This window comes from Jaculus jaculus, chromosome 7 (assembly GCF_020740685.1).
Source record: "Jaculus jaculus isolate mJacJac1 chromosome 7, mJacJac1.mat.Y.cur, whole genome shotgun sequence".
Classification (NCBI taxonomy): Eukaryota; Metazoa; Chordata; class Mammalia; order Rodentia; family Dipodidae; genus Jaculus; species Jaculus jaculus.
The window spans coordinates 73,533,213-73,558,628 of record NC_059108.1 but is presented as its reverse complement, the minus strand read 5'-3'; positions in this window follow the sequence as shown (position 1 = coordinate 73,558,628).

Genomic DNA, 25,416 nt, shown 5'->3' with positions numbered 1-25,416 from the left:
CCAGCATTTGTTTTCACTTGATTTTTTTTTTTTAATGTTTGCTATCCTTACAGAGGTAAGGTGGAATCTTATAGTTGTTTTAATTTCCATTTCCTTAATGATTAAGGATGTTGAACAGTTTCTTAAATGTGTGTTTACCATTTGTATTTCTTCCTCTGAGAACTCCCTGTTCAGTTCTCTGCCCCATTTTGTGAGTGGGTTGTTTGACTTTTTATTGCTTATGTTTTTGAGTTCTTTGTAGATTCTAGAAACTAGGCCTCTGTCAGTTGTATAGCTGCCAAAGCTTTTTTCCCATTCTGTAGAAAACCTATTGGCTCTGCTTATTGCATGTTTGTCTGTGAAAAAAACAAAAAAAAAAAACTTTTCAGCTTCACGAGATCCCAGTGGTTGAGTGTTTGTTTAAGTTTCTGAGCTACTGGAGTTTTGTTCAGGAAGTCATATATTGTGGAAAGATCTTCCTTTTTTTTTCTTCCAGTAGTAGCAGAGTTTCTGGACTTACATATTGAGGCCTTTGATTCATTTGGACTTGATTTTTGTGCATGGCGAAATGTGTGGATCCAATTTCATTTTCCTGCATATGGTTATCCAGTTTGTCCAGCAGAATTGGTTGAAGATATTGTCTTTTTTCCAGCTTACATTATTAGGGACTTTGTTAAATATCAACTAGCTGTAGTTGACCCAATCTTCAGGTCCTAGATTCTGTTCCATCTATCTATTATCCAGTTTCTGAGCAAGTACCTTGTTGTTTTATTACTATGGCTTTGTAATATAGCGTTAGATCTGGTATGGTGATGCTTCTAGTGGTGTTTCTTTTGCTGTGGATGTGCTTGGATCTCCAAGGCCTTCTGCCATTCCATATGAATTTGGAGATCAGTTTTGTCTATCTTCATGATAGGGTGTGATAGGTTTGTTTAGGAGATTAATCTTCTCTGAATTTAGCTTGTGTAGGTGGTATGTGTCCTGGAATTCATCCATTTTCTCCATATTATCCAGTTTTGTGGAGTAGAGGTTTTTGCAAAAAGTCGTGATTATTCTTCCAATTTCACTTATGTCTATTCTGATATCTCCTTTTTTATTTCAAATTTTGTTAATATGAAGCCTTTCTCTCTCCCTCTCTCTCTCTTTCTCTCTCTCTCTCTCTCTTTCTTGATCAAATTGGCCTGAGGCTTATGAATTTTGTTTGTATTTCCAAAGAACCAGCTCTTTGTTTCATCAACTTTCTTGTTTTCTTAACTTCCAGTTCATTAGAGAAGGTTCCATGGATTGCTAAGAAGAATGTGTAGTCTGTGGAACTTGGTTAGAATGTTCTGTAGATGTCTGTTAGGTCTAATTAACCTATGTTTTAGTAAGCTCTCTCGTTTCTTTGTTAAGTTTCTGTTGGGAAGATCTGTCGATTGCTGATAATGGAGTATTGACATCCCCAAGTATAATGGTCTTAGTTATTACTTCTGTTTTGTTATCAAGCAGGTTTTGTTTTCTGAATTGTGGTGCATCTGTGTTTGGTGCATGAACATTGATGATTGTAAAATCCTCTTGGTGGATCCTGTCCTTGATAGGTAGGAATTTGCTTTCTTTGTCTTTTTTTATAGTACTATTTTAATTTTTATTATGAAATTAGCATGCACATCACTAAAAGTTTCTATACAGTACTACAAAGTATAAAATTCAGAGCTCTTCATTGATTCATTTATCAGTTTTCAACATGTAATTGTTTTTGTTTGTCTGTTTACTATATATATATTTATTATTTTTGGTTTTTTGATTTTTTTATTATCAACTTCCATGGCTGTAAACAATATCCCATGGTAATACCCTCCCTCCCCCCACTTTCCCCTTTGAAGCTCCATTCTCCATCATATCTCCTCCCTCTTTCAGTCAGTCTCTCTTTTATTTGGATGCATCATATTTTTCTCCTTGTGTAGGTAGTGTTAGGCACTCTTAGGTGATGGATATCCAGGCCATTTTGTCTTTTTTTCCTTTACCATTTTTGATTACTTTTGGTTTGAAGTATATTTTATCTGATATCAGTATAGCTATACCTGCTTGTTTCTTATTGCATTTGCTTGGAATATCATTTTCTACCCTTTCTCCCTGAGGTGTCTGTCTTTAATGGTGAGATGGGATTTCTTGAAGACAACAGATTGAGGGGTCTAATTTTTTGATCCACTCTTTTAGCTTGTGTCTCTGGATGGGTGAAGTAAGGCCATTAATGTTTAGGGTAATAACTGTAAGGTTTGACTTAATCCTCTCCATATTGTGGTAGTGTATGTGGATGGTGTTTTATTGGACTTTTAAGGTTTTTTCTGCTTTTTGTTTTTGTTTTTGTTTTTGTTTTTGTTGTTGTTCCTTCTCTGAGTTTGGTTATTGTTATCTAATTCCTGTAGGAACTTTAGATTAGTTATTTAAATCTTCTGTGTGGAGAATTCCCTGAAGTATTCTCTGCAGGTTTGGCTTTGTGTTCATATAGTTGTAAAGCTGTCTTTTATCATGGAGAGTTTTTCTTTCACTATCTATTATGAGGTATATTTTTGCCGGGTAGAGTAGTTTGGCTTGGAAGCCATAAGTTCTTAAGAGTTTGCAGTGTTTCATTATAGGCCTTTCTGGCTTTCATGGTTCCCATTGAGAAGTCTAAAGTACCTGTAATGGGGTTACCTTTATAGCTAATATGTTGTTTCTCCCTATCTGCTTTTAGGACTTTCTCTTTGGTATTGATGTTTAGAGTCTTAATGATAATATGTCTAGGAGAATTTCTTCTTTGGGCCACTCTGTTTGGAGTTCCTGTAACTTGATGGGACTTTCTAAAGAAGTTCTGCATGCCTTTGGTGTGAATTTCTTCCCTTTCTAGTATTCCCATAATATGAATGTTGGCATGTTTAAGGGTATCCCACAGTTCCTCATGTTCTGTTCACAGAAATTTTTTGAACTTATTAAAACTCCTGGACTCAGAAACTGTTTCTTCTGTTTTGTCTTCCAGTTCTGAGTTTCTATCCTCCACATGGCTAACTCTGTTCTTTAGAGCTGGTATAGAGTTTCGGCCTTGTGCAATTTTTTTCTACTACCTTTTTATGTATAGTTTCCATCTCTGTCTCTCAAGTTCCCTTTTCATGTCATTTTCTGACTTTCTTAATGCTTCTTGGAATTCATCCTTGCCTTTCTTTATGTCTTTATTGACTTTAAACAGCTGGTTATTAAAATCCTCTTTTTTTTTTGCACTCCTTTAGATAATTTAATTGTCTTTGGAACCCTTCCTGGTTCTTATATATTAGGTCTAATTTAGCAAGGACAACATTCATACAATTATTGGATCTTTGTTGATTTTCTGAAATTTCTGCTACTATCTTTGGGAGGGTTGTATAGCTTGTATCTTCATTTTGAGATTCTGATCTATTATGTCTTCTATGTTTTGATTGCAGACATCCATTGTGGGACTGACCACATTGTTGGATTTATTTGCATTTGATTTTTCATGTTATTCCTTTTTGTACTGTGTTATGCCCATCACAGAGTAGGAGTCTTTTTTTAATTTACAAGGAAGCTGTAGTCTACCCTTAAAGTGTCTTCATTGATTATTCCCTTTTGTGCTTGCAACCACTAGACTTCTGATGGAAATGGGGTCTGTCTGCAGATGGAAGGAGCCTGTGATGCTCTGGCGGGGGCCCAAAGACCTGATGAATGGGCTTGTTGGTTGGTGGTTTGGAGTATGAGGCTAAATGGACAGGTGGCCCAAGGGGACTAGGGGTAAGGGAGAATGGGACACAGCAGACTGGTGTTGGGGCTGTGCTGCAGAAGGAAGGAGCAAGAGATTGCATGGTGATTCTGCAATGCTGATGGCTGAGACCATGGGACAGCAGGACCACTGGGACCATGTAACAGGGGTGGATGAAACTCTCAGGTCCTGTGGAAAGGTGGGGTAGGGATATGGGACTTCTGTGGGTCAAATGTTGCATGTGAGGGGAATGGGCAGTGGTCCTGGTGGGGTGGCTGATAGGGGGAGGGAAGGATGAACAGAAGCCTTCTGGCTTGGGTCCCTGGTGGTTGGAGAATGGGAGGGAGAGAAGGGAACTTTATAGCCTGTTGGTCTGAGTCCATGCACAGAGAGGCAGTGGGTGGGATGGAGGGTGCACATGGAGGTCCCTGGTGGCAGGAAAACGGAGGAAGGAAGGGAAGGGGAATTCTAGCCTAATGGTCTGGGCCTGAGTCCATGCTCAGAGAGGCAGCAGGTGGGATGTGGGTCTTATGTGGAGGTGTCCAGTGGCCAGAAAGCCTAGAGAACAGGGAATGCTATGCTGCTCATCTGGGTTCACTTAGCCTATGGTTAGTGCAGGAGGAACCTAGTGGTGTGTTGGCTGGGACAGCAGCTGGAACTGTGGCCAGGACAGCTTCTTGAGGAAATTGGGGGACTGATGGGATACCCAAGAGTGTGGAATCAGCAAATTCCCTATTTTGTTCCTCTGCACCCTCCCACTGGAGGTCAGGTAGGATCTGCAAAACCCCAGAGAACCCCAGAGATCTTGTCTTTCCTCTCCATGAGGTAAGGTATGGTTAGACAGATGCCACCTTGACTGGAAGTCCTATACCTGGCTTCTTAAAGAGAATTTTGATACTAAAGTTTTAGGCAAGACCAAGTCCCTACATCTACCAAGTGGCATAAATGCAGCCAGTCTGTACAACAACCCTAACCTTCTCAACAGAAAAATACTGAATAATGTTTTGGGGAACTATTTTAGGGCCCCATAAATAGCCTTTATTTTTCTTCTCATTGTCCTCATATTTATGACTTCTTTTAATAAAATAAAGGGTTCAGAGTAAAGTCATATCATATAAATTATTTCTTACCAATAAGACTTATGTCTCCTATGAATGAGGAACACAAAACTGTAAAAGTGGCCTAATGGCTTTAACACATATGAATGGCTGCTTTCTCATGAGTTTTAACGTGAAGTACAGCTGTATTGGTTGTGTGCCCAAATGATACACTTATACAACTGATTGTATATTCACAGAGCCCAGATTAAATCAGAAAGCAAAAATATGGAACCTTTTATGAATTTGTAGATAGCTTATCGAAGTAACACAAAGCACATTAAGTCCATTAGACATTGTACCTGAAAATTAAAAACTCAGGAACCTTCAGCATAGTTCCTCTTAGTCATACAGCATATCATGAGTAATAATGCCCACCTGGGTGGTTTCTGAGGTACATGGCTCTCAGGTAAGAACCATAAACACCATGAGACAAGAAGAAGATTGAGAAGATAACTTTAAGAAGTCAATGAAGAGGATGGAGAATAAAGGGCCTAATGCACATTAATTTTGTTTTTTGCTTGATATTTCAACTATTTTCCTGCACCATTTCCACAAGACTGCAATTGCTGTAGCCTGAAAGACTGGCCACATGTAATACCCAATATCAAAATGAAGGTTTGAGGCACCAGGATTTCCAAGTGGAATAATTTTAATCATATACCAAATGGTCCTCATCCTGAAGTGGTTTTAAACTTTTCCTCCACCCTTCCTAAATCCATCATAGTCAGTGTGAATCATGGATGGGCTTTGCTTCACATCTTCTCTGAGAGATCCATCAATATTCCTCTTTCCATTTTACAGATGAAAAAGATTGGGTGCAGAGATATAAAGTGAGTGCCCAAAGCAAGAGCTGGAATCACCAACAGTGACTGGACCCTCTACTCTCATCCTTAACTAACTGAGACACCCGCTGGCTCTGCTACCCCACCCTGTGTACTCTTTTGGCCTGCCAACCACTTTAACAGTCAGCTACAGACAACAGACAAGTCATTATGAGTTGCTATGTAGGGAAATGAAAATGTGAGTCAGATTCTCACTCTATGTAACTCTAGGGGATCTTTAAATTGCCAGATGTCAATCTGGAACCTCCCCTGAGTGCCAGGCTTTTGTACACAGATAGAAAAAGATGGGCTTGAAGCATACATTCTGGGAAGCTTTCCAATCCAGAATTCAGGAATGGGACCTGGCTTTCCAGAGTTTGAAAGTGGTCCTTTGTGGTATGCTAATCTTTCGAGGCTAAATCTCTTCGGTGGAGGATTCAATTTATTTATATAACTGAGTTGTACTGGGAGAAGAATAGGCTTAGATACTGGTGGACCAAGGTCTATGTATTGTCCCCATATCTCCTTAATTCTGTGACAATGACCAAGTTAACCAATATGTCTAATATTGGGAAACATAAAGTTTCCAAAAGCAATTTCACAATGTTACTGTGGGGACTTATTATGACTAAATAAATAAAACATAACTGATACTTGATAGTTACTTAATGAATGCCCTATCTCTCACATTCCTTGTTGTTATTCATGAATAAAATATCTGGAAATATTTGGTGAAGATAATAATGATAATATATTAAGCCCATCTTCATAAGTATTCACTTGGGGACAAAAATATATTAATAATGGGCTAGAGAGATGGCTTAGTGGTTAAGGTGTTTGCCTGAAAAGCCAAAGGATCCTGGTTTGATTCTCCAGGACCCACGTAAGTCAGATACACAAAGGGGTGTATGCATCTGGAGTTCATATTCAATGGCTGGAGTCCCTGGTGTGCCCATTGTCTCTCTCTCTTTCACTCTCTCTTCCTCTTTCTATCTCTCAAATAAATTATATATATACATATATATAATGTCAACCAGTTATCTTGTATAGAAGCAAGGCAACCGAGATAAATTAATTGGAAAAAAATAGTATACCAGAAAGAAGTTAGTTAATTGTTCTCAAAAAATGAACTGTTTTCATTCAATACATTATGGTTTCTTATTTGTTTTCACCTCTGCTGAAAGACATAGGCAATGTGTTCAGAATGAAGTAATGTAATGGAAAGCCTCCTAATGACAGTTAAAATGTAGAATTTATTTTATTTACTTTGTGAGCTACTACTCAGATATGATCCCACTCTAGCCCAATGTAATCTATGGAAAACTGCAATTATACTCATTTTCCTAAATCATAACAAATGGGATTTCATCCAATTAAGACACTGCTTGTGGAAATAATTATTTACAATACAAAAGAAGTTTAAGGGTAGAAACAGATGAAGGCTTTTAATCCTGGTTTGTCAGTGACTACCTTTTGTACTTGTGTAATAAATGTTTGGTTCTAGACTTCCATATATGTAAGAGTGATAGCTGAGTTAAATTAATTCTAAGAAAATTTTAAGTACAAGGTTGTCTCTCTGATTTAAGGAGTGTCTAGAATTATAAATTTATGATCAGTTTCATACTCTTTTTAGTATTTAATATACTTTGCACGATGAGATATGTCTGTGATATAAATTTCTATCTACCTAAAGTTCCCAAGACAGGACTTCAGTCTAGAGATGGAGTGGATTCAAGATCATGGCTCAGCATAGTGAATCTCTGCCTGCCACACCAATGTGCAATAAAAGTTTTGAATGAGAGAATATATGATCAGATAACCCAGACATTTTGGTCTACAATGTGTTCAGTCAGTGGAAAATAAGCCTTCCATGTCGCAAGTAACATATTCACTAGTAGTGGTATATGGTTAGGGTATAAGTGCTAAATTTAATTCCTTGAAAATCATTTGCCACCATTCAACTTAGTATTTTCCAAAAGCAAATAAAATCAGCTGATCTTGCATGAAAGTGGAAAAGCTACAAAGGAGTGCTTGCTGATCTTTGTCTACAGTGTGTCTGTGTAGGCAGAAGCTCTTGCAGAAGAGAACTGGAACAAACTGGAGGACTTCTAGAGTTCCAGTGGACAGGGAATCTTCTCTTGGCCTCTTGTATAGCTATTTTCTCTAAATTGGAGCACTCTCTCCTGGATCATTGCTTCAGGAAGCTCCAGGAGATTCCTGAAGTAACTGAAACTTGAAAGGTTTGGGAAATAAAACAACTCTCAGGAAGCTTCTTCAATTTACAAGATTCATAAGGCCACTCTCTAAGGTTATAAGAAGCAGTAACAGTTGCTAGAGAAAGGAGATTCTCCATCTGGCCCAGCTATGATGTGAGCAAATTTTGGAGGGATCTCCAGGGATACAGCATTCAAGAGTCATCACCCACATGGGGTATATTTTTCATGTGTCAACCACACTCCTCTAAATCACCCCTCATCCATAATCCTGTAAGTAACCCCAATAAATCCAATGGTTTACTAAGCTAGTCTTGGGTGAAATCATTTCTTTGGTCTGTCATTGGTATTCTATGTAAGGTGAATAGACAATTTTTTTTTCACTTCCTTGGAAAAGTCAGACAACACAACCCTTAGGGAAAACAATAGCAGGGCATAGCAAAATAAATTGCATTAATGATTGGATCTTGGCTACAAAATGAGATTTCTTTTTATATGAAGACTTTATTAATGAATCTCTGTGTTGTTCATTACTACACCTGCACTAAAAATGGTGAAGTGGGCAAAGAAAAATGGAAAAAATATCTACCAACATATTTTCATAGGGTTTGACATGCAAACTGACTTTCAAATGCTTTGACTCCAAGGATCAGACAGCAAAAGCAAGAAACAAGTAGATGTACAGAGTTGGGTGAGTGAGTGAATCATACTGTAGGTTTCTTTCCTGAAAATAGCATTGCCACAGTGTCTGTTTGAGTTATTTGATCCAGCTTTAAAAAGAAATGTAGCAAGTTCTCCTTTCAGAACAGAGACCCTAGGAGTTTAATAGAAATTATGGTTTCTTTTCATCAACATTGCTACCAGTCTTATTGCCACAAGCACTAATTATTGTAACTCACAAACCTTGTACTCCTTCATTTTAAAGCTTCAAGAATACTTGGAGCTGAAAAGTAGAAATCAATCACTGGCGTGGGCTCTTTGCTCTTATTTTAAAATGCTTTATATAAGAGGAAGAGTTTCTTATCTAGAACTAAAGGTTTTAACACACAGTAGGTCTTAAATTAGACCTCTCGTTGAAGCTTAGTAACAAAACAGTAGATAGAAGCTCATATAGCTGAGAGATATTCTGGTGATAATGTTGCAGTGCCTTTGAATGGGAGGGTTAGAGAAGGTTGACTATTAACCAAAGGCTGGAAAAACTCAACTGCTTTTTTTTTTTTTTTTTTTTTTTTGAGATAGGGTCTCTCTCTGATCCAGGCTGACCTGGAATTAACTATGTAGTTTCAGGGTGGCCTTGAACTCATGGAGATCCTCCTACCTTTGCCTCCAGAGTGCTGAGATTAAAGGTATGTTCCACCATGTCTGGCCTCAACAGTTATTCTTATTCAACGGGCTGGGTGGCGGGGGGGATGCTCAGTGTCTATGACTATTTCACAGAGATCTTTTCCCTAAGAAGTATGCCCATATGAAAAACAGATTGACTTGTCTTTGGAGGAAAATATTTACTCTCAGGAGAGAGGTAAATACTTTTCATTATAATGTTGTTGTAGGTAGAATTGTAATAAATCTTAAAGGAACAATTCCTTATCCAAAATTTGCAACAATGTTTTTTAGCTTTTTCTTTCTTCTAGGATAGCCTACTCCTCTGTTTGTGTAATTCTTTATTTATTTAATTTTATTTATTTATTAGCAAGCAGAGAGAGATGGAAGAAAGGCAGACAGAAAGAATGGGCACACCATGGCCTCCAGGCACTGCAAATGATCTCTGGACACATGTGATACTTAGTGTATCTGGCTTTTTGTGGGTCATTAGACTTTGCAAGCAACACATTATCTCCTGAGCTATCTCTCCAGCCCTATTTGTGCAATTCTTATTGTACTGGTCTAATTTGTTCTAGAGTTATCATTTATTTATTGGTCTTCTAACTTTTGTACATCATTTGTTATGATTTTATTATCTAGTTCAGGACATTATTATGCAAATGTATAACTACCATGGAGCTGGGGGAGTAGCTCAGCAACAGACCTTGTGCTCAGCATGAGCAAGGCCCAACTAAATTCCCAACACAGGAAAGAAAGAGGAAAGGAGAGAGGAGGGGAGGGAGGGAATGAGTATGTGTTTCTGGGAATATAAACAGAAAAAGAGAAAGAGAGAATAAGAACAGACTAAATTATAACCTCACCACCTTAGACAATAAATAATATTTAGGAAAGAATACATTTTGGAAGAAACACAAATCCAGACTATCTAAAGTTAATTATCATTTTACTTATTAGGTAAAAAAAAATATTGCTGAGAGCATTTTAAACCATGCATTCTCTATATTTAAATTTTCTTAAAAGCGGTAACATTTCATCAAAATGTCTTAAGTGGGTGAAGATGTTCTCATTTAGCACATGAGAATGAAAAGAACTTCTTACAACTATTTCAATGACAAAGAATGGGCTAGACTTGAAATGATACTTGCATCTCGGGCTCAAATCATTGTGACATGATCTCAAAGCACAGGTCAGGAATGAGTTTGGAATTTGTCTGATACCAAAATTGTAGGGAAAATTTTCATGAAATATATTCTAATTATTAGATCTTAGGAAAATCCTTTAAAGAATGTGTTTGTTTCTTTCAAAGCTGAACCATTGTTTTTCAAGGTGACTATAAAAACAGGAATATCCCAAGCAATCCCAAGCCTTTTAGGATTTTAACATTGTAAATGTGATGGCCCCTTTATTAAAAGGTGAGATAAAATGTCCCTGCCTTCTGAACATCTTGCAGAACACTTCATTGGCAAAACATGCATATGTATTTTTTTATATATTTAAAGCTGTTATAAAAATAGTGGGTATTAAAAAACATCCAGTATCCTAGATACTCTAATCTAAAACAAGATTTTTCTCTTTTTGCTGCTAAATGAAAATATGATATAATCTCCAAAATTAATTTTTAATGTTCCATTTGCCTGTAGCATAGTAGTTGCTTACAAATCAGATAACTTAATATATTTCTATCCTCCTTGCACAAAAGCACAAAGGAAAGTTTAGGATACAAAATGACTCTTACTTCTCATATCAGATGGAGGAGCAGTGTGGTGCCTACTGGTATTTCAGGATAGATTTGATGATTTCAAACCAATACTGCATTATTAACTGGGGGGAAAAAGATAAAAGAAACACTTTTATTCCTTTCTTGAAATCTGCAATAAAAATTGTTTTCAAAGTGAAAACAAAACCAAGCAAATAACAATCATTCAGCTATACCAATGTGGGTAGGTTAGAAGGAACAAGAGAGAAGTAACTGAGCAGAGGAAGTTTTCAGAGCTCATCTTGTTTCTTACCAGGTGTTGGTTCAGAATAACCTTTGTCTCAAATCTGCCAATACCCATGTTCTAAGGCAATCATCCTGCAGTCAGAGGAGAAAACTGTCCATTTAAACCAACAACTTAATCCAAATCTGTCCAAATACTTTTTGAGGACTAAGTCCTCTTGAGGATCCCCAAGCCCTTGGTTTTGTTCCCTTTATTGTATGCATGGGTCTACTTCATATTAGGCAATGCATTTTTCAGTCTATGCACAGAAAGGTGCTCATGAGCAGGCATAATGCCTTGTACATGGTTAGCATTATAGGAAATACACCTAGAATCATCAGTCAAAAGAGCAAGAGTTTCACAGGTACTTAGCTCCAGTTAAGAAAATGTGTGCATTAGATATTTAAGTAATGTAATCATTTCAGTTTGATTCCCCATAACCCACTTAAGCCAAATTCACAAGGTGGTGAATGCATCTGGAGTTCATTTGTAGTGGCTATGGGCCCTGACACACCTATTTTCTCTCTCTTTCTCAAATAAATAAATATTTTTTTTTTTAAGTTAAAAGAATAAAAGGAAGATACAAAGACTATTTTTATCGTAGCAAAGTTGGGGATGCTGCTAGGATATTATATTGAAACAAATGTCAGGTGATTGAAATGGGATAGGAAGAGGACAAAAATTTCCAGGAATATTTTAAAGATGGAAGTGATGTGATCCATGCAAACTTCTAAACTGGATGTGGTTGATGAGGTAAAAGATATACTCTATGGTCCAGTCTAGATCTGTGCCTGGGAACAGGATATAAAATGGAGGTTGCATCTTGAATTCCATTTAGAATGATTGAACTTAAGATGCCTGTATGACTCCCAGTTCAGAAATCAATTATGGTATGTTATATATGGGTCACAAGCTCAAGAGAAGTACAGTCTTCAAATAGACAATTGTGAGTCATCAGTAAATAACTGAAATTGAATAGTCTTTAGAGACTAACCATGATAGGATCAGAGGAAGAAAATGGGTTAAGTTTGCAATGTGCATACACCTTCTCTTCCGGAATAATGAAGACATTCCATAATCTGGTGCTAGCATGCCTCTCTGCTCTCTGTGCCTTCATTCTCACAAGTGAGGCACTGGCCACTTACCACTTCTGTGAGTTGGGGCAGAAGTCTGGTGAAATGGAGAAGGTAATAACTGAATGAAAGGTCATTTGTCATTCCCTAAAAATGGCTCTGTAGCTCCATTACTTGGTCAATCTTCTCAATTAATAGAAGTGTCTGTTATTATGACATTCTATGATAATGGATACTGACATAATGATGATGGTGGAATGAAAGAGAATTACTTTCATTTCATTTCAGGGCTCTCTCCTTCCTTATGAAGGAAGAATGGATATATAATCCTCTACAAAGCCAGGATTATAGTTAGGCAATTTCTGGCCCAAATCTCAGTCTCAAGGATTATATCTTTGCTCTTCTGATTTCTGATTCCATTCTTTTCAGTCTAACTTGTCAGTCTACATGGGCATCTCTATCTATAGCTATCTAAGTATATGATAGATATATAGATAGATGATTGAAAGCATATATATATATGGAGAGAAAGAGAGACAGAGAGGGATAATAGAAACTTTAGTCACTTGGACATTGTATTATTACAATGCCAAAAATATCAGCTTTCAACGATTTCAATTCAGAATATATCTCTTTGTTTTTCTTATTTGTTTACAACTTCAATTATAAGTATGGTCCATAATTGTCCATATCTTGACTTCTATCCCCAAATTTATAATGTATGGCATAGTTAAGATAATTTCCAAAATTTCATCAAATATTGCTGTAAGATATTTTTGGTATCAAGATACAAATGAATATTTATTCATTTATTACTTCAGTTATTCAGTTATCTATTCAAGTAGTATGGATTTAGAAACATTAGTTATATAATTATGGCATTCAGAGACTATTGAGATTGATACTTGATTTATCTTGGGTGAAAGTATTTTTCTAAAGAACTAATTCTTCAAGTTGAGGGTCCTTTTGGTGAGTCAGGCTTGGTATATAGATTTGGAGGTTGATATAGAGAAAGAACAGTATTTATTGTCCATAGTGATATCTTGAGAAAGTAATCTTGAAACTGTAGGTGCTGAGGGTTATAACATAACCACACTTTGGGGAACTTTTGGCAAAGAAAGTGCCTATATTTCATGATTTAAAGAGACATCCTGGTAACACAGAAATCTGAAACAGCAATACTTGATCTTTTCAAGGTATATTAAACATAGGTAACCAAAGATACAACAGAAAGATGCGTGTGTGGTTTTGGTGCCTTTCTGTTATAGAACTCTGTCTAGGCCTAAATATCTAATGTGTATAGATCTATGGAGATCATTTTAGATAGTATGGGAGCCAATATGTACTTGCTGAACAAAATTAATCTTTCCCAGACTCTTTCCAATCTGACCTATCAAACAGTTTGTTAGTTTCCTGTATGATAACAGAACAACTTTATCTAGTTTTGAAAAGGTAAGGTACAGGGGAGGTGAGCAGGTGCAGAAAAGAGATATCAGTTATTCAACCCAGAATGACAGCCTGTGAAGCTAAGCTTGCTGTTTCAGTGCCATTTTGCTGTTTAATTTTTAATTGAACGTTTTTATACAGTGGAATACTGTAATATTATTATACTCCCACCATTCCATTACTGTCTTTTGCCCTCCCCTCCCCCACTCTCATTCCACTATCATCTTCGTTCCAAATAGCCCTTCCTCTATTTTGATGTCACATTCCCTTTGTCCTCCCCCATGTCAAAGTACTGGTGGGCTCAGAATTATGTAGGTTTTGTGGGGAACACAACAACCATTGTCAGGTCAAGAATGAACCACCTTGTTGGAATTCAGAGAGCCATGTACTAAAGTACTCCTTCCCACCATGTTGTTCTTACATCCTTTCTGCCCCTTCTTTCACAATGTTCCCTGAGCCTTGGAATATGAGATAAACAGATCTCATTTACTTGCATGCTCAAATTTAAGCCTGTTGTCTTCAGTTTTGATTAGTTTTAAATCTCCTCAGTGTCTACTGCCATCTCCATAGTGGAGGAGGCTTACTCTAAAACAAAAAAATTTCTTCTTCTACCAAAATAAGGAAGAGCACTCTTCCTTGTTTCTTCATTTATTCTTAGTTTCAGTGGGGCCCTTTTGAGGTATGATTGGTGGTTCTCTCCTTAGGATCTGTGTGAAAAAGAGAAGTAGATTCTCTGATGGAGAGTAAAGTTAGCAAAAGATAAATGGAAAAACCATGACTTTTTAGAAAAAAATTTAATTGGTGTTGGCCCTCTTCTAGCCCACAATTGGTGGGAGCTAGATAATGGAGAGGAGGCTCATTTTTGGATCTGGTTCTGACTTGTTTCCCAGCTCCAGCTATGGGTTTGGTTCCACTGAGTAGATCAGTTAGCCAAATCAAAAGCAGTTGGTTTCCCACCCTGGCTCTGCACCACTATTGCACTTGTGTGAGCATCACAACAGGTTATTTGATATCAAGTAGGTTAGACCGTGAGTTGCTTGGACAGATATTTGTCATTTTTCCACCAGTTGCTCATGTAGCACCTTCTGGCAACAGACATGCTAACTGTCTGGGGACTGACTCTCTTCCAGCTTCCAGCCGTTACTCCTTGTTATATACCAACAGCATATGGTGTCTTCAGCAGTAGGGTCTTACCACTAACCTTTGGTGGGTCTTCCAGTACTCTGACAGAAATCTGCCTTCTTTTGGAAAACCTTGTAGGTGTCTCTGATCAAGAGCTCATTGTGGATGACAGCCACCTGCTGTTACTGGGAGTTACAAGTCTGCACCCAGAAAGACAGGGAAGAAAAAGATAAGTGTTATAAAAGAGGTAGGGAGGTAAGAGAAGAGGGGGAGGGGGGGAGAAGATCAAAGTTAGTCTTCATTGTGTCCTCTCCTGGGCCTTGTGATTCAGGCGTTCCCTCTAAGGGCCTGGTGAAGGTTCAACCATTTGGTCTGGTTTTTAGGCTATAGAATTTTATAGTATCATTGCCATTTGCATCAAGATTTGTGTCCTCCACACCATCCCTTACCCTCCCCTCCCTCCTCACCCACCCTCTTGTCTTGTCCTCAAGATGCTTGCTAGGTATGTCAGCATTTAGGTAGATTCAGGTTAGGCACCTAGATGAGTGAAACTATGTGGCAATTATCTTTCTGTGATTGGGTGAGTTCACTGAGAATGATCTGTTTCAGGTTTGTCCATTTTTCTTCAAATTTCATTGTGTTGCTTTTGTCTTACTGCTGTGTAGAATTCCATCCTGCAGATATACCACATCTTATTTATCCATTCATCTAATGATGGGCATCTGGGTTGATTCCAGCTCTTAGTTATTACTAATTGAGCAGCTAAAAACACGGTTGAGCAAATCTCTTTGGACTTGGTGTGGAGCTTTTAGGGTATAAGCCCAGTAAGGGAATAACTGAGTCTGTTAGTAACTCTATAGTCAGGTTATGTAGGAGTTTCCATATTGCTTTCCAAAGTGGTTGTACCATCTTACATTCCCATCAACAGTGAAGGAGGGTTTGTATTTCTCCACATTCTTGCCAGCACTTATTTTCATTTGATTTTCTTTTTTTAATGTTTGCTATCCTTACTGGGGTAAGGTGGAATCTCATAGTTGTTTTAATTTGCATTTCTCTGATGATTGGGGATGATGAACATTTTCTTAAGTGTGTGTTTGCCATTTGTATTTTTTTTTTTTTTTTCTCTGAGAACTGGCTATACAGTTCTTTGCTGCACTCTGTGAGTGAGTTGTTTGACTTTTTATTGTATACGTTTTTGAGTTCTTTGTAGGTTCTAGAGATTAGGCATCTGTCAGTTGTATATTCAGCAAATCTTTTCTCCCATTCTGTGGATGATCTATTGGTTTTGCTTACTGTGTGCTTATCTGTGAAGAAACTTTTCAGCTTCTTGTGATCCTATTGGTTGAGGAATTGTTTAAGAGCCTATGCTACTGGAGTTTTGCTTAGAAAGTCTTTTCCCATTTTTATATCATGGAAACTTCCTCCTGTATTTTCTTCCAGTAGTAGCTGAGTTTCTGGTCTTATATTGAAGGCTTTGATCCATTTGGACTTGAGTATTATGCATGGCAAGATTTGTGGATCAAGTTTCAGTTTCCTGCATATGGTTATTCAGTTTTTCCTGTACCATTTGTTGAAGATGCTGTCTTTTTTCTAGCTTATATTTTTAGGACCTTTGTCAAATATCGAGTAGCTGTAGTTGCTTGACCCAAATCCAAGTCCTTGATTCTATTTCATTAGTCTATACTCCTATTTTTGTGCCAGTACCATGCTGCTTTTATTACTATGGCTTTGTAATATAGTTTTAGATCAGATAAGGTGATGCCTCCAAAGGTATTTCTTTTGCTGAGGATATGCTTGGTTATTCGAGGCATTCTGCCTTTCTATATGAATTTTTAAATAATTTTTTCTATCTCTATGAAGAACAGTGTTGCAATTTTGATCAGAAATGCATTAAATCTGTATATTGCCTTTGGTAGAATTGCCATTTTCCCAATGTTGGTTCCAGGAGCATGCAAGGTCCTTCATTTTTCTCAATTCCTCCTCAATTTCTTTTTTGTGTTTTTATGTTTTCATTGTATATATCTTTCACTTCCTTGGTTAATGCTATCCCATGTTATTTTATTTTTTGTAGCTATTGAAAATAAGGCAATGTCACTGGTTTCTTTCTCTGTGTCTTTGTCATTTGCATATAGAAAGGCTACTGAGTTTTGTGCATTGATTTTGCATCCTGCTACTTTGTTGAAGGAGTTAATCACTTTCAAGTGTTTTGGTATGGAGGCTCTCAAGTCTCTTACATACAGTCTTCTGTGAATATAGCTAAGTTAACTTCTTCCTTTCCAAATTATATCCCTTTTATTTCTTTCTCCTATCTTATTGCTTGAGCTAGGATTTCCAGTACTATATTGAAGAGTAGAGGTGAGAGTGGACACTCCTGTCTTGTTCCTTATCTCAATGGAAATTCTTCCAATCTCTCTTCATGAAGTATTGTTCAGGTTTTGGGAGCATTATATATATACTTTATTATGTTAAGTTATGAACCCACCATTGCAATTCTCTCCAATGTTTTGATCATAAAGTGATGCTGTAGTTTTTCAAAGGCCTCTTCTGCATCTATAGAAATAATCATGTGATTTTTGTGTGTAACCTTGTTTATTGACAGATATGATAACCATATGTTGAACTACCCCAGCATTCCTGGGATGAATCACACTTGATCAAGTTGGATAATGCTTTTGATGTGTTGTTGGATTCAGTTTGTGAAGATTATGTTCAGGATCTTTGCATCTGAGTTCGTCAGGGAAATAGGCCATAGTTTCCTTTTCTTGTGGGATCTCTGCCTGGTTTTGGTATTAGGGTGATACTAGTTTCATAGAAGGAGCTGGGGAGCTTTCCCTGTTCTCCAATTGTGTGGCACAGTTTAAGAAATATTGGTTTCAGTTCTGCCACTTAGGTTAGATAAAATTCAGCTGGGAAGCCATCTTGTCCTGGACTTCTGTTTGGTGGGGGGGGTTGAGGTTTTTTATTACATTTTCAATCTTGATGTGTGTGATAGGTTTGTTTAGGAGATTAATCTGCTCTCAGTTTAGCTTTGTTAGAGGGCATGTGTCTAGGACTTTATCTATTTCCTCCATATTTTCTAGTTTTGTGGAGCAGAGGTTTTTTAAAATAAGTCCTGATGATTCTCCCAATTTCATTTGTCTGTTGTAATCTCTCCTTTATCATTCCTAATTTTGTTAATTTGAAGTGTCTCTTTTTACCTTTGATGAAATTGGCCAGGGGTTTGTCAATCTTGTTTATTTTTTCAAAGAACTAGCTCTTTGTTTCATCAATTGTCTTAATTGTTTTCTTACTTTCCAATTCACTAATTTCTGCTTTGATCTTAATGATTTCTTCCCATCTGGAGCTTTTTGGGTTGGATTCTTCTTGCTTTTCCTTTAGGTAGATGGTTAGGTTATTGATTTGGGATCTCTCTGTCTTTGTTATGAAGGCATTTAGTGCTATGTTGTTGTGTTTTTTTCCCCCTGAGGACCGCCTTTATTGTGTCCCACAAGTTTTGGTAATATGTGTTCTCATTAGAAATTTCACAATTTCATTTTTTAATTTTGTCCACTACCCACTTATCATTTAAAGGTGTGCTGTTCAGTTTCTAGGACCCAGTGGGATTCTTGGTGGCTCTTTGGTTGTTAATTTCTAGCAATATAGCATTATGATCTGATATTATGCAGGGAATTAGTCAATATTCTTAAATATATGTAGGCAGGCTTTGTGACCCAGTATATGATCTATTTTAGAGACTGTTCCATGGGCTGCTGAGAAGAATGTGTAGTCTGTGGATTTGGGATGGAATGTTCTGTAGATAGCTCTCTTACTTCCCTGTTGAGTTTCTGTTTGTATGATCTATTACTGATAATGGTGTATTGAAGTCCCCAGCTATGATGGTGTTGGTGATTATTTCTGTTTTATTGTCAAGTAGGCTTTGTTTTATGAATTGTGGTGCTCCTGTGTTTGGTGCATAAAGATTTATGATTGCGATGTCCTCTTGATGGATCATTTCCTTGATAAGTCAGAAGTGGAAGTGGCCTTCTTTGTTTGTTTGATTATTTTTGGTTTAAAATCTATTTTATCTAATATTAGTATAGCTACACCTGCTTGTTTCTTATTCCCATTTGCTTGGAATATCATTTTCCACCCTTTCACCATGAGAATGTGTCTGTCTTTAGTGGTGAGGTGGGTTTCTTGTAGACAACAAATTGAAAGGTCTCATTTTCTGATCAACCTGTTTGTTTTTCTTGATGGGTGAATTAAGGCCATTAAGCCTGTGAGGTTTGATTTGATCGTTACCATATTGTGTTGCTATATGTGGTTTGGTGTTTTCATGAACTTTGAAACTTTTTGTGCCTTCTTTGAGTTTGGTTATTGTGATATTTCTTATAGGCATTTGAGGTTGATTATTTCTTTCTTCTGTGTGAAGAATTTCCTGCAATACTCTCTGTAGGTTTAGTTTTGTGTTCATATAGTTGCAAAGCTGAGTTTTGTCATGGGAGTTTTTCTTTCAACATCTTTTATAAGGGACACTTTTGCTGAGTTGAGTAATTAGGGTTGGAAGCCATAGGTTCTTAGACTTAGCAGTGTTCCATTTGAGGCCCTTCTTGCTTTCAGGGTTTCTCTTCAGAAGTCTTAAGTAATTCTGATAGGGTTGCCTTTAAAATTGATGTGCTGCTTTGCCTTAGCTGCTTTTAGGATTTTCTCTTTGGTGTCAGTGTTTAGAATCTTAATGACAATATATCTTGGAGAGTTTCTCCTTTGCTCCACTCTGTTTGGAGTTCTGTTAGCTTCTTGTATCTTGATGGGCTTTTTTTGAGACAGTGGGAAAGTTTTCATTTGCACTATGGTCAGCCCATCATAATGTGTGAGCTGGAAGAATGGAACTAGATTCATGATGAGCAAGGAAAGTGGTGCCTCTTTGGGGGAGTCGGCCTGAGGTTGTGCGCAGGTAGGACAAGGGCCTGAAATCACAGGCCTGTCAGTGGGCTGAATGGGCCTGAGTTCGCATGTCAATGGGAGGAGGGCCTGAGGTTGCCTGTGGGTGGGCAGGCAGGCAGGAATGCAGAATGAGCCAGAGCTCACACATGGGCATGTGGGCAGGCAGGCGCTGGCTTGAGAACTTGTGGGTGGAGTGGGCCTGCGCCTGTGGTCAGGTGGGCAGACAGGGAGATGGGCAGTGTGAGCCTAGTCTTGTGCACATGTGAGTGGATGGGTGAGTGGACCTGGTTCTCACATGGGAGGGCGGGTTGGCGGGCAGAGCTGGCGTGATGTCCCATGTGGTCTGGGGTAGCCGGCAAGCAAGTCGATCTATGTTGGCCTGTGTGCCCTTGCCTGCAGTTAGTGCAGGAGTATCCTGAGGCTGGGACAATGGCTAGGAGGCTGCTTGGGGTGATTGGAGCTTGGTGGGCTACCAGAGAGTGAGTGAATCAGCCACTTTTTTGCCCTTCCACACCTCCAGACCTAGTGAATCCTTAATGCTTGCCTTTCCTTCCCTGGGGGATGCAGTGTGGTTAGGTAGATGCCATCTTGTCCGGAAGTGTTTATATGTGGTTTGATGTGATAGACAGCCATAACTGAAGCCCATGTGTAAGTCCTTGTTCAGCCATTTGATGTACTTTCTTTGGCATTTATAAGCATCAGAGGAGTGATGCATACCTGAATAATAGTTACTGCAGTGTCATTTCCAGTACAAGTTCTCTAATGAGAATATCCCTTCACTAGACTGTGGTAGGACAATCCTGGATCTCATCTTCTCAGAATCTATGTAACTCTGCTCTCTTATCTATCTAGTATTTTAAAATAAAGTCCTCACTTGCTTGGAGTGCAAGCTAAGCTACTCTTACACATAGTAAGTAGCTAGAGCCTCCTGAATGAATCACTCAATATGATAAGAAAGGTTAGGAAATTTGACATGTTTTGAAGAACTTAGAAGTTTATTGCATTTTTCAGTAGCCTTGGAAGACAAGGTAAATGGTGCTAGCGTCTCATGTTGACTGGTACAAGAAACAATACTAAAATTCTGACTAACTGATAGTCTTTGATGTGAAAGCTTATATGTAGTCTCTGTCATGAAAAGATTGGCTATAAAAGCAGAAAACCCTGTGAACAAGGGGTTTTCTTGAAAGATTCTCACATACACCTATTTATAGGTCCAATTAATACTTCAGACAGATTTGTTTGCCACATATAGACTATTCAGAATTTTTCTGCAGCTTCCACTGTGTCTCTTAAACAAAAGGGATTCTACTATTTTCCACTATTTCTTCAGTCTTATCTACAAATTATCTATTATATTACAGCATTTCCTGAAATTTAGCAAATTCTTGAAAGGAAAGATTTAATCTTCTTGGGAGATTTATGGGTGCCTATTCTTAACACGTCACACTGTGGCTTGGCTGCTAAATTTACTGGGACTGCCTACACAGCCAAGGATTTCTATGACTGCTGGAAATAATAGCTTTAGGGGGTAAACAAGCAGAATTAGTGAAAAATATTTGGGAGAAAGCAGATTTTTAAATTGTAGCAGGATTTCTTATTTTATAAAAGTCATTATATTTTTAAGAGTTCATTAGGTTGCTTTCCCTTATGTTTGACCTCAAATTAGAGGTTGGATTTCTTAATTTTCTTTTCTAAAATTATCTGCAAGATAACAGCTATGAGTTCCCAAGTTTTCAAATGCCACACAAAATGAAAACATTAATTCCTAAGTATTATGATGTAATGAACTGAATTTTGCTACCAGGTAGCCTTTACAATTCTTGTTTCCTCTGAGCTCAGTCATTGAAGTTAACTCAAAAATAAATGTTTGGACAAGTGAACAAATGGAAATATTTTCATTACTGAACAAAGGCTAAAATCCTACAATACACATTAAATATTTTGTGTTGGCATGTTTTTCACTTTTCTCCTGTATTTAACATCCATAGTTTCTCCATACCTGCATTGGTATCTTCCCCTCCATTCCGTTGAAGAAAATGGTACTCTGTTACACAAATGTGCTTCCTATTTCCCCTGGAACTGTATTCAGTCACTGCCTGTAGAAGGAGCAGGTAATGAAATTCTCTCTCAAGTATGTATAGACTTATCAATCACTTTAAGTGGAAACAATCATTCCTCTGTTGTTTGGAGCCAGCATCTCTGAACATGGAAGCAGAAACAATGTTTTCTGTAGCTAAAAATAGTTTCTCCATATAATACTAAGCTTTACCTTCCAACCATGCAGCATAGAGGTCAAGAAAAACAGATTTTCTGATAGCATTTGATTTGAGCAGAGGGAGTATTAACAGGTGCATTCTGTAATCTGGGCTTAGGGCGGACTGACCTGCGATATCTCGTGGCAATGACGCGTCAGCCCTGCACTGTCACCCACCGCACGGCCAGAACTCTGCCGGGGTTTGATTTGAAGGCACAAAAATTCATATTTTCTTTCCATGATGCTGATACTCATTCCTACCAACTCTAACTTCGCCTACACAATTCAACATTGTTTTTCTCTCCCTCCTACATGACAAGATTTCGGGTCTGTGATGCCATTTTTTCTCCAGAATCATTATAAATATATATGTTTAGCTTTAGTCTCAGCTTCAGTATTTTAGGAAACTGGCACCAAAAGACACAGAAAACAAGACATTTATGTTCTTTTATTGCTAGCAACCAAGTCCAGCATTGCCTTCTTAACTACCATAAATGTTAAAACCCAGGCTTATTTACAATGCTGCTGGCTCAAGTGTGTTGCTGATAAACTAGAGATGCATTGCATTAACACCATGCATCCTGGTTACAGTGACGCATGCTGTTTACTGGGGATTTTACTGCTGCGAAGCAAAGCGACTCTCATTTTCAATCCCCAGATACATAGTTGTATCAGTGCAGAAATATTAAAGAGGAAATTAATAATTTATTTTAAAAATTCATTTGCAGCTGCACCTTAGAGAATTAATTACTTTTTATTTTCTTCTTATTCATTCCTTTCTCTGGTTAATGACCAAGCTAGAATCAAGAAGATGAAGTAAGTGGTGTTGGAAAAGGTGAGAGTCTGGTGGGGAGAAGAACAGGAGAAGCACAAAGAATTATATGCTTTCATGTGAGTACCCTATGGGACATGATAAGTGAATAGGGATAGATTGAACTTAATTTCATCTTCTAAATTATATATATATATATATATATATATATATATATACACACACACACACACACACACACACACACACACACACACACAGAGATAGAGATTTTAGAGGAAGAGAAAATTAAAATCTGGCAAGCAAAACATGCAAGTTGTTAAGAAAAATAATCTGTTGTTTATCCCTATATCATCTATGCAATTCATTTCCTGTATGATCTTTAAAATAGTATGGCCACATGGACAACATGACTGTACAATTCTGCTTAAGTGTTAAATGGAGCTTGTATATTGACTTGCAAAAGGGATAGTGATGGGAACAGCAATTTTTGCATAAAACTTGCTTATCACAACTTGCCAGATGACTCTAAGGTGACATTATGACAAGGTTCAAATTCATAGCCATTTTAAAAATTTTTCAAATTAGAATAGAAAAGTCAGTAACAAATTTCATTGGCCAAACCTCAGACTGAAGTACATGTATACCTCCATATCTAAAACATTTCTCCAACAGGAAGCCTGTTTCCATCTTGCCAGCTCCAGCGACCATTTTAAAGAAAGCAAAAACATGTTCTTTTCATATAACTTTTTTAAGTAGTTTTTTTAATGCAAAAAGTAACCTTTGTACTAATGAAATTTTGAAAAACAAATGAATACAAAAGCAAACACTGAATCTTCTCTAATCATCTTTTTGCTCCAGCTCAGGCTCTGTAGCCATTTGAGCACCAAATGATCCCTCCAGGGATAAATAATTCCATGGGTAGAATTGGGTGTTCTGGTATGTGTATCTGAGAATGAGGATAATGTTAAGGAAGAAAATGGAGAAGACTTGGGGGTTTAATTTTATCCCAAAGACCAGAGGCATGGAAAGGAAAATAAGGCAGCATGGAGTGTATGTGTGTCAAGATGTTGACATGCCGATGACATTGTAGGCATATGTTTCTCTGTTCTACCCACAGTAAAAAGTATCTCCAAGAGACCTCAGTGACTGCTCTGTGAGAATCTGTTTACTATGTGTCAATGTGTGCCACAGACTGTCACAAAGAATCATTCACTCCAGGTTTTACATGACCTGACATGACCAGAGGTTCATGGGCTAATTCCAAATTTGATTTCTAAACATGAGAACTGGACAACACCATCTAAAAGAATACATTATGCAGTCTTGCCTCTGAGTAAGGAAACCAAGGCTTTGTGACTGTCTTTTAGTACTGTATGTTGTACGAATGTGCTCAAAATACCATGATACATTATAGACTTTTCCCTGGATTTCTAAAATATATTCAACAAAATAATTAATCTTGCGTGTCTAACCACAAACAACTTCTTCTAGCAACATGAAAATCTCTCCAGATCAATGTATTCATGACTGTACCAGTCCTGCCTTATGCTGCTATTGTAACTTAAAAGAGATATGAAAGAGAAATACATTCACTAATCTTAAGCCAATGATAACTTGATTTCATGCCATTTATCACTAAGCCTTTATTAGCTACAAGTGCACTTAACTATTTACAGCTTCCCTGGAAATCTTGGAAATCTATCAAAAAGGACTCATCATTTCACATAGTAGGGGACTGAAATCTTTTATAGATGATGAACTACTATCGTTCCTCAATCACTAAAATATTACTTGATAATTTAATAAAAATGGTTTACTTATCTGATTCATGTTGGCTGTGTTAAACTAAGTAACTTTAACTAGAGTAATCAATCAAAATATTTCCCCCAACATCTCCTGGCAAGCAATTGCACCAGCAGCTGGAAATCTAGTAGAAATCTTTCCTTCCTCATTTCTTCAGCAAGAAAACTTAGAACGCAGGAATGATTGGCATTAAGGAACCTCATGCTTATGATAAACTACTCCATTTTTGCTTTATGCGTTTAAAGTTTGTATCTTGCAGGAGTGTTTCTGTGCCTTGAAAGCTGCTGGAGTCTTTTGATTACCTAGTACTGCCCCCATGTGGGCCATGGGAGTCACTGGTATAAAAAGCCCCCATTCCCTTTTGACAGTAGCAGAGGGAAGTTTTTAAAAGCCTCGTTTTTTTTTTTTAAATAGTTTTTACCCTATGCACTGATTTGAATTCTCAAGTGGTGTGGGACTGTTTCCTAATCTCAGGATGGAATCAGGAGAGAAGCTAGGATGGTTTGCCACAAAAAGAAAAAAGATAGAGAGGTTAGGAAAATCTAGGCCAGTGTTTTGTCTCATCTGGGATTCTTATTTTTCTGTACCCAGAAGGTCAAATCTCAGCAGAGTCAGTATGCAGATCATGCACAAAGCAAGTACAGTTCCAGACTAGGGAATATGCTAATTGGCTCACCTGCCTGAAGAACCGGGTACCAGTGTCTGACACACAGCCTCTGAGGGAAGCAAGGCTTAATGCAGGACAAAATGTTCTGGACAGTATGCACTGTCTCCCATCCTCCTGTTTCTTCCAAGCAGTCTGGCCATACACAGTGGTAACGGGAAAACTTTCATAATTATTCACACTTCATAGACTAATATGTACATTTGGGATTTTA